Source organism: Sapajus apella, unplaced genomic scaffold, assembly GCF_009761245.1.
Source record: "Sapajus apella isolate SASKATOON/1434 unplaced genomic scaffold, GSC_monkey_1.0 scaffold17, whole genome shotgun sequence".
Classification (NCBI taxonomy): Eukaryota; Metazoa; Chordata; class Mammalia; order Primates; family Cebidae; genus Sapajus; species Sapajus apella.
This window is the reverse complement of record NW_022436957.1, coordinates 19826688-19844410: the sequence shown is the minus strand read 5'-3', so window position 1 is coordinate 19844410 and position 17723 is coordinate 19826688. Positions and strand designations below refer to the sequence as shown.

The 17723-nt window shown below is 43.5% G+C and overlaps 1 protein-coding gene across 1 annotated transcript in view; it reads left to right on the top strand.

Moving 5' to 3' along the window:
• Positions 1–2772: 2772 nt before the first annotated feature.
• KLHL15 (kelch like family member 15) overlaps positions 2773–17723 on the top strand; it is a 49739-nt gene continuing 34788 nt past the window's right edge. Inside the window, exons 1-2 of the mRNA XM_032286134.1 lie at positions 2773–2821; positions 3393–3594. The gene's annotated coding sequence lies outside the window, so the exon portion shown is untranslated. The remainder of the gene's footprint in view (positions 2822–3392; positions 3595–17723) is intronic.

Sequence of the window (17723 nt, the reverse complement as noted above, 5' to 3'; positions counted from 1 at the left end):
AATGTGTATTCTCAAATACTTAGGCTAGAGGGCTAGAAAAAGACGGCTTCCATCTGCCTCTGTGGGACTCTACCAATGTGAAAGGATACTCTCAAGGTATTTAGCAACTCCCATTACAGTCCAGCAATTGGTGGGAAAAGTTAGAATTTCTTTTTCTTTCTTTTTTATTTTTTTTGAGACGGAGTTTTTGCTCTGTCGCCCGGGCTGGAGTACAGTGGCGCCATCTCGGCTCACTGCAACCTCCGCCTCCCGGGTTCAAGCGACTCTCCTGCCTCAGCCTCCTGAGTAGCTGGGATTACAGGCGCCCACCACCACGCCCAGATAATTTTTGTATTTTTAGTAGAGATGAGGGTTCACCATGTTGGCCACACTGGTCTCGGACTCTTGACTTCAGGTGATTCACCCGCCTCGGCCACCCAAAGTGCTGGGATTCAAGCGTGAGCCACCAGGACCGGCCGAAAATTAACATTTCAAGACAGGAATTACCTGGAGTTTATTTAAATGAGAGAGTTTTACTTTCCTTGATATTGGATGAGCAGAATGTTTTCTCAAGGTACTACATCTTTCTATATATTATACACTACTTTTTAATTTTTAATTTTTGATTGAGATCGAGGGTCTTGCCACGTTGCTCCGGCTGGTCTCAAACTCCTGAGCGCCCGAGCGCGGTGGCTCACGCCTGTACTCTCAACACTTTGGGAGGCAGATGCGGGCGGATCGCTTGAGCCCAGGAGTCTGCGAGCATGCTGGGCAACATGGCCAAACCCCGTCTCTACAAAAAACAGAAAAGTTAGCCAAGCATGGTGGGGCACACCTGTGGTCCCAGCTACTCGGAGGCTAAAGTGGAAGGACCGCTTGAGCACGGGAGGACAAGGTTGCAGTGAACCATGATCGCGCCTCTGCCCTCTAGACTGGCCGAGAGTGAGACCACCTCAAAAAAAAAAAAAATAATAATAATAAAAATAAAATAAAAATAAGAAATAAGAGTGAAAGAGGCATCATTGATTAAATATAACTTTGGGGGGTGGTTTATATAGTAAATGTCTAGATTGATTGAAAGACCCAGCCCAGTTTCAGAAACTACAATAAATATTCAAAAAAGCACATTTGAAATTCCACATATGAGACCTTGTAATGTCAACATAAGGGAGGGCGGGAGGGCGGGCATGGTGATCACACAATGGCTTATGACATCACTCACTACATTTATACCTGCTACACAGAACGCTGAAACATTTCAGCTCCTGCCTGAATCAAGAACAGAATCATCTCCTTAGACAGGTCAGTGCCACATAGTAATGTATAGATTAAAATGTATGCCTGTTGGTTAATGTACAAAAATCAAAATTCAAGCGTTTAGATGTTCCGGAATAATGTATGAAAATTTAAATATTCAGAAGTTGAATGTATGCATTTTAAAAGTTTTATGGTTTTTAAAAATTTGTGTTAAGGGGATAAATTCTGGGGTAATTTGTCATATATTAATAGATACAAATACAGCAAGCAAGGATTTTTAAATAATGAACAGACATATCTTAAAGGAGCTATTGGAAAAGATGGAAAGAATGTGTGAACAACTTGGGAATTTCAGTGTCTTATAGTTTTTTAAAGCTTGTTATAGTTTAAATCGTAATAAGGAAGCTTATTTCCAAAAGACTGAGGTGATTCTGTTATCTTTCCCACGAAGTAGTCTACTTCAGCAAAACAGTACACCGTGTGCTATTTTGGCCTCTTGGGAAAGATGTCACGTTCAAGTTTGCTAGAAAGAGATAATTATCGCTTTTAGCGACACATCTCACGGAAAGTTCATCGGGATATTGGTCTAGAGAGAAAATGGCGGCGGGGGGTGGGGGTGGGGGAAGCCGAAATACCCCAGTTTAGGATGAGCAATGGGCAATGGATGCCCTAATTTAAGGTTAATTGTAGAACCACGGGCTTCCAACCGTGCATTTCCGTCACCTACACTTTTCCCACAAAGATATTCCATAATAAATTTACAAAACAGTCCTATAGTCTAGTTTTATATTCTTGTCAAGAAAAGGTTAAATTTAAAAACTATTAGCTAGAATTCTATAGCTGATGTGTTAAAAAGGAGCAAAAAAAATCACTGCCCTCTGAATGTTCATTCCTGATTATTTTGACGCAAGTAGAGACAGAACAGCTTTTTTAGATCCGGCATTTCTCCGGGTAGTGCAGACATGCCATTTTTATTAATTTTCCCACCCCTGGGAAATCGATTTCTGAAACGTGTAATTGTTGTGCAGTGAGCCAAGTGGACAGTGACGCAATAATCCACTGCAAGTTGCCTTACGAAAATGATGTCATTTGGCGCAGATCTAGTCACTTTTATAACAGGTAGTAATGGCAAAGCTCCCTACACGCTGTCCCCGATTCCCCCACCCCCACCGTGGCAAAGATGCAAAAAGACACTTTCCTGGCTTCCTAGCCCTTAACTTGTCGAGGATGGGCGCACCGCAGTGGCTCCGGGCCCCCGCTCGTGCAGGGGGAGAGGGACCGCTGCAAGGGGAGAGGGACCGCTGCAAGGGGACGAGGACAGCTGAGCGTCCTCAGCCCCGACGGCGGCGCCGCAGGGGAAGCTGCGTCGGGCCAAGCCCCGAGCCGCGACGCCCGGTCGCCTGTTTTCCTCAGTGGGGCACCGCTGGCGTGGCGGGCCGGCGGCCCGGACGCTGGGCGCAGCGGGCGCGGGATACCCTTCCCCGCCCCCTCCCCCCGTTCCCACACCCGCTCCCGCTCCCGTGGCGCCGGAAGTGACGCGCTTTGGGCTGAAAGATGGCGGCATTGGCGCTCGACCAGGGGGAAGGTAAACACCCGCCAGGCCGCGCGCTGGCCCCCTCGGGGCGCCAGCAGGGGCCGAGGGGGCCTCCCGGGCCAGCTCCCCGCTCCCCACCCGGCATCTCACCCTCCCCCCGCTCTCCTAGTGTGGCTGGCTTCTGCGTCTAGACTACCGCGCACGGGGGGCCCGTGCCAGGCAGCCCCGCCTCCCTGGGCGGGCCCCGGGCGGCTCCTGCGGCCCGCAGGGGGCGCGCGGCCCGGAGCGGCCCCCGGCTCGTGGCCCTGCACGCCCCGCCCCTTTCCCGCCCCCTTCCCGCCTTCCTCCACCCCCGGCGTGGGTGATCCCGAGGCTCGGCGCGCTTCGGGGCAGAAGCCCGGAGACGCCGTCGTTGACGCTGCGACCGCTGGTGCTTCTCTCTCTGCCCGCTGCCCCCCAGCCCTTTCCTCCGCCCGCGGCCCCAGTCGGTCCTCCCGCCGAGCCCCTCCGGGTGCTGCAAAGACCCCGGCGTTGGCAAGGCCGGTCCGGGCCCGGACGCAGCGCCGCCTCGTGTGGAGCCCGACTGTCTGGTTTCGCGACTCAGAGCTGTCTTCTTTCCCAGGACTTACTCAGAGGGGGCTGCAGGCGAGCACACTTGTGCCCCGCCGGAGCGACCCGGCTCGGGCCGTGAGCGGCCGCTCGTAGACGTCCGAGAAGCCTGCCGAGTGCCTTCCCGGCGCCCGACCGCCCACCCATCGGCCTGCCGGCCCCGTTCTTCCTAATGCGGACTGCCGTCCACTAGAGGTTGGACAGGACCCCCCGAGGTACGTAGCCGCCCCCGGTCGCCTGCCTGCGGAGCCGGGGCTTCGCCCGCGGCCCCGAGCTAGGCACGAATTCGCCGGCCGTCTCTGCACAGACCCGAGTCAAACATTTGGTAGACGCCGGGACCTCATTTGTCTTTGAGTTTACTTAAATTGTTTGAAATGTAATTTCTTTTTCCCGGAGACAGCGAGAAAGAAAAAGGAAGAAGCATAATTCAGCCATTTTTTGCAGCACACAGCTGCAGGTACCATGATTATTTTTTCCCCAACCCGTTCCTTCCCTTTAACAATTCTATTTATGCCTGAAATAGAACTACACGGAATGCGAGGCATAAAACTAGGAATCGGAAGGTCTGGGTTCGACTTGGGTGACTCCGAGAAAAAATCGCGTACCAAGCCTCTGTTTCTTATCTATGAAATATAGTCGGTACTGCCAACCTCTCAGGGTTGAGAGGACTATATGAGGTCATATATGTGAAAATAATCCTTAACTGTAGAGTGTTGTAAGAATGCAAGGCCGTTTTTTAAAGTAACCTTTGCTAGAGTGGTTAATGTAGTGGCTAACTGTTGCTGCCTCTTTATTTCTATATTTTAAATATCCGCAAATAAGTACGGAATAATAGTAAAGCAGTGCTGTGAATCCATAGATTTATAATAGTCACGTTGTTTGGCCTTCCTCCTACCAAGTGTTAACTGCTTATTTAAATAACGGTATTCTTTAAGTCAAACGTAACGTTACTGTAGGGGCTTTGCTTTTTATCGTTCTAGGCCGCTTTAGGCCCCTTTTCTTACTCCAGATATTTAGTTAACACCTTACATTTGCTTAGTCTTTTCTATTTTCCGATTTTGTTTGCGTTTGTTAATCTGATTAAGTTGTAATTTAGAAAATGCCTTGCAGACTTATATGCCCTAATTTTAGTGCCTGTTTTTCCTATCTAGGGAACAGGGTGCTTGACTACATTTACTAATTTGAAAATTGTTTTTGAAGAGCTTATCAATGCATTCATGTTTCAGTAATCCTTGATCTAGAAATGTACAGAACATTTCAACTTTTTAGCATTTACTGTAATATTTAGATAATTTGATTCTCATTTTTAATCATCACAGCACTTAGTAGGTGCTTAGAGTCACATTTATCAGTGGTAAAGGACGTTAGTTTGCACTTTTCATTACTGATTAGTTTGGGGAAAGAATAGGTGAGTAAATATTTGTGATTTGAAATGGAACATATTTTGCCAGAATTTAGATGTGTAACAGATCAGTATGGATCATTCTTACTTGGCGCATGAAAAATGTAGTATGGTTTGGCTTAAATGGTCCACAAAAAGTGAAAAAGCAGCATTTTTGGGGTATACTGTTATTTTTAGCTAACAAGTGGTTTTGAGTAGAGATGTTTTATTGAAATGGATAACCCTCTAGTCCAATACCAGTTGTCTTTCAGAATATACTTTTCTGTCTTGTAAATAGGCAGAATAATAGAAGATGGGTAGGATTAACATAGTAAAAAGAAGAGCCTACTTCAAAGTGGCTGCTTTTATAGATTGGATTTTTCACTTATCTTGAAGATAAAATTCTGACAAATCATTGCTTTATTGGGAATTTCAAGATTTGACCTTCCTCTACCTTGAGTTGGGTAATCTCGGAAACCCAACCTTGATCAGGGCAGGCTTGGCTTCTTGGATGTTCAGAAGGGCCCCACACTTGGCTTAATAGTCTGCATGTAAAACTGGGATTGTACGGTATCAGGGTGAATGGTAAAATTCATGCTAATTTAAATTTTTAATTTTCCTTTACTCCGAACGACATCAGACATCAAATTTAAAAGATACTGTGAAACAGGCGAGAGATACAGAAGAAAGGAAGAAGCTTTATATTTTAACACCTATAATAACTTTTTTTTTTCCTTTTTTGAGACGGAGTCTGGCTCTGTCGCCCAGGCTGGAGTGCAATGGCGTGATCTCCGTGCACTGAAACCTCCGCCTCCTGGGTTCAAGCGATTCTCCTGCCTCAGCCTTCCGAGTAGCTGGGACTACAGGTGTGCGCCACCACGCTTGGCTAATTTTTGTATTTTTAGTAGAGACGGGGTTTCGCCGTGTTGGCCAGGTTGGTCTCAAACTCCTGGACTCAAGTGATCCTCCCGTCTCGGACCCCCAAAGTGCTGGAATTATGGGCGGAAGCTGCCGCACCCAGCCTGTTTCTTTTTAGACAAAGTCTCGCTCTGTCGTCGAGGCTGGAGTGCAATGGCGGGATTTCAGTGCAATGGCGCGATGTTGGCGCAATGCAGCCTCCGCCTCTCGGGTTCAAGCGATTCTCCTGCCTCAGCCTCCCAAGTAGCTGGGACTGCAGGTGCGCGTCACCGTGTCTGACTAATTTTTGTATTTTTAGTAGAAACAGGGTTTCACTGTGTTAGCCAGGCTGGTCTCGGAACTCCTGACATCAAGTGTTCCAACAGCCTCTGCTTTCCAAAGTTCTGGGATTACAGGCGGGAGCAACCGCACCTGGCCATCGCCCAGCCTTTAACGACATTTTCCCCTGATTTTGAACAGCAGTCCCCGCAAATGCTGTAGGTGCCCTGTTGTCAAGCCTGGCCTTTCCCAGGGCAAATGTTCTGAGAGAGAATAACGCTAACTGAAGAGAATGAATCTTTAGCTTAGAGGAGGGGGACTACTTTACTAGCATCCATTTTCTCTGACTTGGAGTCCTAGACTAGAATTTCTGAATTTCATGTTAGACCAGAACTTAGAGGATTTGAGTTTGAAGATTTGGGTTCCCCTCCCACCCCCAATCGAGGCTTTTTCTAGAATTCTCACTGGATCCAGTCTCTAAAGGCCAGGGAATGAATGTTTAGCTTAGAGGTGGTGGACTACTTTATTAGCATCTGTGTTCTCTGAATCGGAGTGCTAGATTAGAATTTCATGTTAGAGCAGAAGTTAGAAGTTTGGGTTTGAACATTTGGGGTTTGTACCCCCCCAATAGAGGCTTTTTCTAGAATTCTCACTGTTTCCAGTCTCTAAAGGCTAGGGAAGGAATCTTTAGCTTAGAGGTGGTGAACTACTTTATTAGCATGTTTTTTCTGATTTATACTGCTAGATTACAATTTCTGAATTTCATGTTAAACTAGGACTTAAAGATTTGGGTTTTTTTCTCCCCCAATAGAGGCTTTTTCTAGAATTCTCACTGGATCCAGTCTCTAAAGGCTAGGGAATGAATATTTAGCTTAGAGGTGGTGGACTACTTTATTAGCACCTGTGTTCTTCGAATTATAGTGCTAGATTAGAATGTCTGAATTTTAGGTTGGACTAGGACTTAGAATATTTGGGGTTTTTATCCCCCAGTAGAGGCTTTTTCTGGAATTCTCACTTTCCAGTCTCTATAGGCTAGAGAATGAATCTTTAGCTTAGAGGTGGTGAACTACTTTGTTAACGTCTGTTTTCTCTGAATTGGAGTGCCACGTTAGAATTTCTGAATTGCATTTGGGTTTTTTCCACCCTCCCCAATACAGGCTTTTGTTTTTAGAATTCTCACTGGATCCAGTCTGTAAAGGCTAGGGAATGACTCTTTAGCTTAGAGGTGGACTACTTTATTAGCATCTGTGTTCTCTGTATTGGAGTGCTAGATTGGAATTTCTGAATTTCATGTTAGACCAGAACTTAGAAGTTTGGGTTTGAGCATTAGGGGTTTTTACCGCCACCCCCACCCCCACCCCCCACCATAGAGGCTTTTTCTAGAATTCTCATTGTTTTCACTCTCTGAAGGCTAGGGAAGGAATCTTTAGCTTAGAGGTGGTGAACTACTTTATTAGCATCTATTTTCTCTGAATTGGAGTGCTAGACTAGAATTTCTGAATTTCATTTTAGACTAGGACTTAGAAGATTTGGGGTTTTATTCCCCAGTAGAGGCTTGTTCTACAATTCTCACTGGATCCAGTCTCTAAAGGGTAGGGAATGAATATTTAGCTTACAAGTGGTGGACTACTTTATTAGCATCTGTTTTCTCTGAATTATACTGCTAGATTAGAATTTCTAAATTTCAGATTAGACTGAGACTTAGAAGATTTGGGTTTTTTCCCCCCACAATAGAGGCTTTTTTTTTTTTTTTTTTAGAATTCTCACTGGATCTAGTCTCTAAAGGCTAGGGAATGACTCTTTAGCTTACAGGTGGTGAACTACTTTATTAGCACCTGTGTTCTCCGAATTGGAGTGCTAGATTAGAATTTCTGAATTTCATGTTAGACCAGAACTTAGAACATTTGGGTTTGAACATTTAGGGTCTTTTTCCTCCAGTAGAGGCTTTTTTCTAGAATTCTCACTGTTTCCAGTCTCTAAAGGCTAGGGAATGAATTTTTAGCTTAGAGGTGGTGAACTACTTTATTAGCATCTGTGTTCTTTGAATTGGAGTGCTAGATTAGAATTTCTGAATGTCATGTTAGACTTGGACTTAGACGATTTTATTCCCCAGTAGAGGCTTTTTCTAGAATTCTCACTGGGTCCACTTTCTAAAGGGTAGGGAATGAATCTTTAGCTTAGAGGTGGTGAACTACTTTATTAGCATCTGTGTTCTCTGAATTGGAGTGCTAGATTAGAATTTCTGAATTTCATGTTAGACTAGGACTTAGAAGATTTTGGATTTTATTCCCCAATAGAGGCTTTTTCTAGAATTCTCACTGGACTGAGTCTCTAAAGGCTAGGGAATTAATATTTAGGTTAGAGGTGGTGGACTACTTTATTAACATATTTTCTCCAATTTATACTGCCAGATTACAATTTCTAAATATCAGGTTAGACTAGGACTTAGAAGATTTGGATTCCCCCCTCCCCCCAAGTACAGGTTTTTTTTTTTTTTTTTTTTTTTAGAATTCTCACTGGATCCAGTCTCTAAAGGCTAGGGAATGAATCTTTAGCTTAAAGGTGGTGAACTACTTTATTAACATCTGTTTTCTCTGAATTGGAGTGCTAGACTAGAATTTTTGAGTTTCATGTTAGACTAGGACTTAGAAGATTTGGGTTTTTCCCCCTTCTCCAATAGAGGGGTTTTTTTTTAGAATTTTCATTGGATCCAGTCTCCAAATGCTCGGGAATGAATCTTTAGGTTAGATGTGGTGAACTACTTTATTAGTCTCTGTGTTCTCTGAATTGGAGTGCTAGATTAGAATTTCTGAATTTCATGTTAGACCAGAACTTAGAAGATTTGGGGTTTTATTCCCCAATAGAGATTTTTCCTAGAATTCTCACTGGATCCAGTCTCTAAATAAAGTCTAGGGAATGACTCTTTAGCTTAGAGGTGGTGGACTACTTTATTAACATCTATTTTCTCTTAATTGGAGTGCTAGATTAGAATTTCTGAATTTCATGTTAGACCAGAACTTAGAAGATTTGGGGTTTTATTCCCCAATAGAGGCTTTTCCTGGAATTCTCACTGGATCCAGTCTCTAAAGTCTAGGGAATGACTCTTTAGCTTAGAGGTGGTAGATTACTTTATTAACTTCTATTTTCTCTTAATTGGAGTGCTAGATTAGAATTTCCAAATTCCATGTTAGAGTTGGACTTAGAAGTTTTGGGGTTTTATTCTCCAGTAAAGGCTTTTCTTAAAATTCTCACTGGTTTCAGTCTCTTTAGCTTAGAGGTGGTAGACTACTTTATTAGCATCTATTTTCTCTGAATTGGAGTTCTAGACTAGAATTTCTGAATTTCTTGTTAGACCAGAACTTAGAAGATTTGGGGTTTCCCCTTCCGCAGTAGAGGCGTTTTTTTTTTTTTTTTTTTTTTTTTTGAATTCTCACTGGATGCAGTCTCTAAAGGCTAGGGAATGAATCTTTAGGTTAGAGGTGGTGAACTACTTGATTACCATCTGTCTTCTCTGAATTGGAGTGCTAGATTATAATTTCTGAATTTCATGTTAGACTAGGACTTGGAAGATTTGGGGTTTTATGCCCCAGTGGAGGCTCTTTCTAGAATTCTCACTCGATCTAGTCTGTAATGGCTAGGGAATGAATCTTTAGCTTCGAGGTGGTGGACTTCTTCATTAGCATCTATTTTCTCTGAATTGGAGTACTAGACTAGAATTTCTGAATTTCATGTTAGAGTACGACTTAGAAGATTTGGGGTTTTATTCCCCAGTAGAGGCTTTTCTTAGAATTCTTACTGGGTCCAGTCTCTCTGTTTTTGTTTTGTTTTATTTTGTTTAAGACAGTGTCTCTGTCACCCAGGCTGTGGTGCAGGGGCCTGATCTCGGCTCACTGCGATCTCCGCCTCCCGGCTTAAGGGATTCTCCTGCCTCAACCTCCCGAGTAGCTGGGATTACAGGCGCCTGCCAGTATGCCTGGCTAAGTTTCATATTTTTAGTAGAGACAGGATTTCACCATGTTTACCAGGCTTGTCTGGAACTCCTGACCTCAGATGATCCACCAGCCTTGACCTCCGAAGTGCTGGGATTATAGTCGTGAGTCACCTTGGTTGGGGTCACTGGATCCAGTCTCTAAAGGCTAGGGAATGAATCTTTAGTTTCAAGAAGGTGGACTACCGTATTAGCATCTATTTTCTCTGAACTGGAGTGCCATAGCATGTGGCCTTTTTTTTTTTTAAAATAATTGAAGAGAGATGAAAGATGGATCTGTGGCTGAGGCATTGTAGAACAGTGGTTAATCAGCCGGGCTCTGAAGTCAGGTGGAACCCAACTTCATTTGCTAATCATTATATCCTTGGGCCAGTTACGTAATCTCTGTGAGCTTGATGTTCTTATCTTTAAGTCAGGGGTGGATACACAACATGGAACGTTCTGAGGATTAAATTGATCTGTTCCTCCAACAAATTTAATTAAGCACTTACTATGTGCCAAACACTGTTTTAGGTGCTAGAGATAGCAACAGTCAGTGAAGCAAAACTGATAAAAAAAATTGAAGTAGAAAGGAAATTAAGTAAAATGGATAGCCTGTATTGCTGTTTAATAGACAGCAGAGAAAAATAAACCAGAGGTGCACGGGGGTTATCTGGTTGATGGGGCATATGGGGTTTTGCAACTTTAAAAGAGAGTGTTTGAGGAAGGCTCACTGAAATGACACCAAAGGCCCTAAGGGAACCATATATATATGGGGATAATCTGATCCTGGCAGAGGCAAAAGGATGTAGAGAGGCCTTATGCTGGGAGTATAGCTGGTTTTCAAGGAACAGCAGGACCAAGGGAGAGAGTAATATAAGATTATTGTCATTTTAAGAATCATTGGAAAGGCTCTCATAGTTCATCTCTGCCAAGGGTATATGTTGTATTGCTGCTGGTCCAAAAGTAGAAGGCCTTTTCAGAATTGGAAATTTTAACTTTGGAAGCAAGGAATTAGGAAAGGCAAAATATGTTGTCAGGTTTTCTGTTTTTAATGTGAGATCCTTAAAGCTCATCGGGCTGAATTGCTGAAACATATAAGAATGGATAGAAAAGTTATCCTTTGTCTCTGATAAGATCTTCAAATTTAGTTAATGATATATATCATAGTATATATCATAGACTTTAATGATTTCCAGGAAATCTGTGTCCTAACAGCAAGACCTTCCAGATATTTAGTTTGGTTGTTTAATTCTTATGAGGAACTAAAAGGCTAATGTTACAGTATTTGTGATTTCATATTAGACTAGAACTTGGAAGATTTGGGGTTTTATTCCCCAGTAGAGGCTTTTCCTAGAATTCTCACTGGATCCAATCTCTAAAGGCTAGGGAAGCTGTTTTCCATGACATCACTCTTGGACTACCTCTAGTCATAGTGTGGAATAAGCAGAGAAGCATTAAAGTCCTTTGATGAAAAATAGCATTCAAACAGGGGTATTTTTTTTTCTTATAAGGCATCTTGTATTATCGGGTGACTAAATGCTAAACATACCTGAAAAGTGAAGTAATTTGGATAATAGGTGCCAGTCTGGAGGCTGGAGAACCCAGGGCCTTCCTAATAGCTTAGTTAAATGGTCATTTGCAATTTGGTACTGAGTTATAAAAGTATTTTGATCACAAGAAAGAATTTTCAGTATTAAATTAAACTTATACAACCACTCCTCCCATATTAAAGTGAGTTCTCAATTTGAATAGTGTATTGAGAGTAAAGTGACTGCTGATAGAGCTAAAAAGTCTGTCTTTAAATTTGTCTTTTCTTTTAGATTGGTATGTTGAGAAGTTGGGTGCTTTGAGATTGTCGGATTTACATTTTTTATTTTATAGGTTACCGAAGTGAAAAATGTTATGACTCAGAAATTAATTCTGTTTTTATCTGTAGTAAGTCTTTCCATTCCCTTTTCAATGTGTAAGTGTGGCATTTTCTGCATAGGCGTCAATTTTGGTAGGAGAACAGGTTGGGGATGAAGATAGTATGAAATCATTTAAATTTTTCATTGAGGATAAGTGTATTATATCAACCTCTGAGAATCTAGCTTTTGCATTGAATGCCTTAAGCTTTTGTATGAATTTTCAAGCAGCTGTGGAAGGAATGTGAAAGTAATACATTCTTGCTTATGGCATAAACATGGAGGTTAATTTTGAAATGTCTTTTAATTAATTGCCTAGAATTTTGCCTTCACATCAGAATGGCAGCCTTATACCTGAAAAGGAAGCATTTAATTACTTTGCCTTTAATTTCCTGTCCAGTTTTACCCCACCAGACTTCTTTCTTTACTAGTCACTAGAGAGTTTGAACTGTTCGAAAATTCTGTGATATAAATAGCAGTAATAGTCTTCCAGGGCAGAGGTAGGAAGAGGTTGAGGTTTGCGTGCGCACATGTGTTTGTGTGTGTATGTGTTGTCACTTATCTCTTGTCATTCTTTCAGTTCTTCTTAAGCATGTAGTCTCAGGACTTGTTTGTATTATTAAAAATTAGGAGGGCTGGGCTTGGTAGCTCATACCTGTAATCCCAGCACTTTGAGAGGCCAGGGTAGGTGGATCACTTAAGGCCAGGAGTTCGAGACCACACTGGGCAACATGGCAAAACCCCATCTCTACTAAGAATACAAAAATTGGGCAGGTGTGGTGGTGGGCACCTGTAATCCCAGCTACTGAGGAGGCTGAGGCAGGAGAATCACTTGAACCCCAGACCAGAGGTTACAGTGAACCGAGATCTCGCCGCTGAACTCCAGCCTGGGTGACAGAACAAGACTGTCTCAAAAAATAAATAAATAGATAAAAATTAAAAAGTCTATTGTATGGCAACAGAAATAACTTTTTTTTTTTTGAGACAGAGTTTCGCTCTTGTTACCCAGGCTGGAGTGCAATGGCGCAATCTCGGCTCACTGCAACCTCCGCCTCCTGGGTTCAGGCAATTCTCCTGCCTCTGCCTCCTGAGTAGCTGGGATTACAGGCACGTGCCACCATGCCCAGCTGATTTTTTGTATTTTTAGTAGAGACGGGGTTTTACCATGTTGACCAGGATGGTCTCGATCTCTTGACCTCGTGATCCACCCGCCTCGGCCTCCCAAAGTGCTGGGATTACAGGCATGAGCCACTGTGCCCGGGCCCAGAAATAACTTTTATATGAAAAAGAACTTTTCTAAAACACTTAAGAACTTGGTGAAAAGAATAGCATTGTTTTAAATTTTTGCAAACCTCTTTAAATGTCTGGCTTAATAAAAGCCAATGGGCTTCTCATCAGCTTCTGCATTGAATCTGTTGCAATATCACATATCATGCAAAAACCTCTGGAAAACAGAATTGAAGAGAAAAAGACAAATAACTATCTATCTATCTATCTATCTATCTGTCTGTCTGTCTCTGTCTGTCTGTCTGTCTGTCTGTATATCTATCTATCTGTCTGTCTGTCTGTCTGTCTATTTATTTATTTATTTAGAGATAGAGTCTTACTCTGTTGCCCAAACTGGTGTGCGGTGGTGCAGTCCTGGCTCACTGAAACCTCTGCCTCCCAGGTTCAAGCAATAATTGTGCCATTCTGGAGTAACTGGGATTAGAGGCACATACCACCACCCCTGGCTAATTTTTGTATTTTTTAGTAGAGATGGGGTTTCACCATATTGGCCAGGCTGGTTTCGAGCTCCTGAGCTCAAGTGATTGGCCCACCTCTACCTTCCAAGGTTCTAGGATCACAAATGTGAGCCACTGGGCCCAGCTGACTGATAACTTTTAAAAAAATTATTTTGATAATAATTTTGACATTGGGAAACCCCTTTAGTGGGGTCTGGGATCTTTTAGGACTACTGGATCCACTTGTCCCCAGTGTGGGTAACACCCCTCATGAGCACCGAGGAAGGAGAACTGTCCAGACCCCAGGCACAACTAGTGCCTGAAGAATATCTTAGTTCATAGTGTTACTGCTCGGCTGTTTCCTTTATATAATCCTTCATATATAATACATTAGTTTATAGAATTAGTGCTTGAAGTGTAACTTATGCTTACATATATCTAGTTTATACAATCATACTTAATACTTACATCTAGCATACTTAGTTCTATATAATCTTTCTAATCATAAAGGTATTGTAGTTGGAGCTGTACTGACACATTTAGTGCTGATTTATGTAATGCTTCTATAAAACCATATAGTAGTTTGTAGTAGGAGGAATGCCTAGAGCAGTCACAGAACAGAAGGAGTCCATGGGAAAACAGCCAGACCAGAACAAGAACCAAAGATCCAGGCAGTGGCGTCCCTGCCTGAAAGGGCATATGCTGTAAGGCAGGCTTGGAGCAAGTGCCTCTCCTCCTAATAAAGGAGTTGTAGTATCTTGCATCCAGTTCCTGTGGAAAGTAGGCCTCAGGCCTGAGATCCTGGAAGTAACCGAGGAATAAGAACCCCTCTTGTGTGACCAGTCAAGGCGGCTGTACACCCTGTCTGTCAGTCTTTTCTCGCTTCTGTGCTAGCGCAAATCATCCTCCCGTAAATATCTTAAGAGAAGAGCACAGGTCTGTCAGCTCCCACTGCATTAAGCTTACAGTATCCTTCTGTTAGAAATCCTTTGAAGTCTCCAGCCCCCAGATAAGAAGTGTTGCGCACGACACCTGTTGCACACAGCCCACCTCCTTGCCTCGGTGACCTAATGGGAATGGACCCCTTTTCTGCACACTACGCTCTACTACTGTGCATGGCACGGCCCCCTGCTGCACATGGCCCACCTCTCTGCCCAGGTGACATAATGGGGTGGCCCCCTCGCTTGTGACTCATGTGATTATATATGCCCTATTACTAAGCCTGTAGATGATGACCTCAGTCACAACCCTGCCCCCTCTTGTACCTAATAAATACAGATGCCCTTGGGCATTTCGGGACCGTTGCTGATCTCCGCTCATGGGTGGCGTGGCCCGCCGAGTCCAGATGAGCTCTTCACTAGTTCTTCAGTGTCCTGTCTCTTTACTTGTCGGATCCTGCACCTCAACACAGCGTAAGGGACACCCCACGACCCTGTGGGGCCCCTATGGCCCTATACCCAGATCATGCTTTGAGAATTCCTGTACTAATCATTCTTCTGCACAAAAACATGAGGTTTTTAAAAAAAAAAAAAATATATATATATATATATATAGTCAGTACAAAGGTTATGAAACAAGACCCACTTTTCAGTATTTCTTTCCTGGTAGTATAAGTATGCATTGTCATTTGGTCTAATTTAGGTTGGTTCCCCTCTTGAAAAAAAAAATACCATTTGAAATTCTGAAGGCCAAGTGTAAAGTGTTGATAAACCTATATATGAAAAGTGAATATACAGAATTTTTGTACATTGAACATTTTGGTAAATATCTTTTCTCAAAGCCTCTTAAATTTTTTCTCCAGCACTCATTGATTGAAAGAGTTCTTAAAGTTTTTGTTAGTTTTACAGTGACTAGTTTTTTCTTTTGGGGGAGTGGGGTCAGGCAATTCTTGCTGAGTACACTGCTGCCGCCATTGCCTCTGTCATTGCAAAATAGTTCTTATGATAGTTTTCTTCCTTAAGTTGATATAATTCCATACTTAGATATTTTTCAGAGACAGGGACTTGTTCTCTTGCCCAGGCTGGAGTACAGTGGCTGCATCATGGTTCACTGCAGCCTTGATGTCCTTAGCTCAAGTGATTTTCCTGCCTCAGCCTCCCAAGTAGCTGTGGCTACAGGAGTATGCTACCATGCTCTGCTATTTTAAAAAATTGTTCAGAGGCTGGACATGGTGGCTCATGCCTGTAATCCTGGCACTATGGGAGGCTGAGGCGGGTGGATCACGAGGTCAGGAGTTCTAGAGCAGCCTGGCCAAGATGGTGAAACCCGGTCTCTACCAAAAATACAAAAATTAGCTGGGCATGGTGGTGGGTGCCTGTAGTCCCAGCTACTCGGGGGGGCTGAGGCAGAGAATTGCTTGAACCCAGGAGGTGGAGGTTGTACTGAGCTGAAATTGAGCCATTGCACTCCAGCCTGGGTGACAGAGTGAGACTCTGTCTCCAAAAAAAAAAAAAAATTTTTTTTAGGCCAGGCACAGTGGCTCACACCAGTAATCCCAACACTTTGGGAGGCTGAGGCATGCAGATCACAAGGTCAGGAGTTCGAGACCAGCCTGGCCAATATGATGAAACCCCATCTCTACTGAAAATGCAAAAATTAGCTGGGTGTGGTGGCTCACAGGTCCCAGTTACTTGGGAGGCTGACACAGGAGAATTGCTTGAACCTGGGAGGCAGAGGCTGTAGTGAGCCAAGATTGCGCCACTGCACTCCAGTCTGGCTGACAGAGCAAGACTCTGTCTCAAAAAATTTTTTTTTTTGTAGAGAAGAGATCTGGCCACATTGCCTATACTGGTCTTGAATTACAGGATCAAGGAACTCTCATGCCTTGCCTCTCAAATCATTGCACCCGGTTAAAGAATTATGTACACAATTTTGTACATTTTTCTTTTCTTTTTTCTTTCTACCTTTCTTCCTTTCTTTTTTTTTTTTTTTGACGCAGTCTCACTCTGTTGCCCAGGCTGGAGTTCAGTGGTGGATTATGGCTCAGTGCAACCTCAGCCTCCCAGGCTCAATTTATCCTCTGACCTCAGCCTCCTGAGTACCTGGGACTATAGTCGTACACCACCACATCCGACTAATTTTTGTATTTTTAGTAGAGATGGGGTTTCTCCGTGTTGGTCAGACTGGTCTCCCAACTCCTGACCTCAGGTGACCCCGTCTTGGCCTCCCAAAGTGCTGGGATTACAGGATTGAGCCACCGAGCCCGGCATATTTTGTATTTTTTGCGAGTAGAATCTAATCATTTTTTTTTTTTTTTTTTTTTTTTTTGGAGATAGGCCCTTACTCTTGACCAGGCTGGAGTGCAGTGATGCCGTCTTGGCTTACTGCAACCTCTGCCTCCTGGGCTCAAGCAATCCTCCTGCCTCAGCCTCCTAAGTAGCTGAGACAACAGGCACACACTACCACACCCAGCTAATTTTTGTAGAGGTAGGGTTTTGATATGTTGCCCAGGCTAGAATCTAGTCTTAACTTTATTTCTAACTACTAGTTGTATGACCTTGAATTAAAAAATACCAGTTCACTCATGGAAATTATTGTCTGCATCTATGGAGTTAGAGTTGACATGGGTCCTGAGTCCTGAGAAACTGTACTGAGAAGGTGGGCTCTGGGGGGGTTTCTTCAAAGTTAACTAGATCAGGCTTACTATTTTGGCTGCAGTAGTACCACATGAAGGGACATGATAATAAACCTTGATGTTATGGTGTACTTAAGGTCCATGCACCATTCTAAGTGCTTTACATGCATGAACTCATTTAATCCTCTCAGCATTCTGTAAGGTGGGTTATATTAGTATTAGTACTCCATTTTTTTTTTTAGACAGAGTCTCACTCTGTTGCCCAGGCTGGAGTGCAGTGGTGCGATCTCGGCTCACTGCAACCTCCACCTCCTGGGGTTCAAGTGATTTTCCCTCCTCAACCTCCTGAGTAGCTGGGATTACAGGTGTGAGCCACAATGCCCAGCTAATTTTTTTTTTTTTTTTTTGTATTTTCAGTAGAGACGGGGTTTCGCCATGTTGGCCAGCTGGTCTTGAACTCTTGAACTCAAGTGATCTGCCTGCCTTGGCCTCCCAAAGTGCTGGGATTATGGGTGTGAGCCACTGCAATTTATTTATTTATTTGAGATAGAGTTTCACTCCTGTTGCCCAGGCTGGAGTGCAAAGGTGTAATCTCGGCTCACTGCAACCTCCGCC